Source organism: Elephas maximus, chromosome 4 (assembly GCF_024166365.1).
Source record: "Elephas maximus indicus isolate mEleMax1 chromosome 4, mEleMax1 primary haplotype, whole genome shotgun sequence".
NCBI classification, from domain to species: Eukaryota; Metazoa; Chordata; class Mammalia; order Proboscidea; family Elephantidae; genus Elephas; species Elephas maximus.
In genome coordinates this window covers 33,665,681-33,666,164 of record NC_064822.1, presented here as the reverse complement: position 1 = coordinate 33,666,164, position 484 = coordinate 33,665,681, and the positions used below count along the sequence as shown (strand labels likewise).

The 484-nt window shown below is 48.3% G+C and overlaps 1 non-coding gene across 1 annotated transcript; it reads right to left on the bottom strand.

Annotated features, from left to right (window-relative positions):
* Nucleotides 1-205: 205 nt before the first annotated feature.
* TRNAN-GUU (transfer RNA asparagine (anticodon GUU)) lies at nucleotides 206-279 on the bottom strand. The gene has a single exon. It is a non-coding gene; the product is annotated as a tRNA-Asn (tRNA).
* Nucleotides 280-484: the final 205 nt, after the last annotated feature.

Genomic DNA, 484 nt, shown 5'->3' with positions numbered 1-484 from the left:
GGCGGAGCCAACCTGCCGCCGGGAGCGGAAGACGCTTAGAGGAGGGGCCCCCAGCACTCCCGGAAGCCACCCTGAGGGGGGATTGCGAAGTGAAAATTGGTGGTTTCTCTTCTCGGGTCCCTCGTAATCCAGCCCTTCGTGGCAGGAAGCATGAATTCTGAGATTTGTGCAAAAGTACCAGTGACGTGGCCGTCAAAACGCTGCGCGTCCCTGGGTGGGCTCGAACCACCAACCTTTCGGTTAACAGCCGAACGCGCTAACCGATTGCGCCACAGAGACGCTGATGTAAGCTGTAACTACTGGCGTAGCCTTTATGAAGGACGACAGAGACAGTGTGTGAATGTGATTTTCTATTTCTTGGTTCATATTATTAAAGTCAGATTTTTTTAGTTAATACTTTTAACTCGTAATTCTAATTTCCACCTTTTAAGCATATTGGGAAATTATAAAATACAAGACCAAGTGGACTTAAAGATTGCAACGT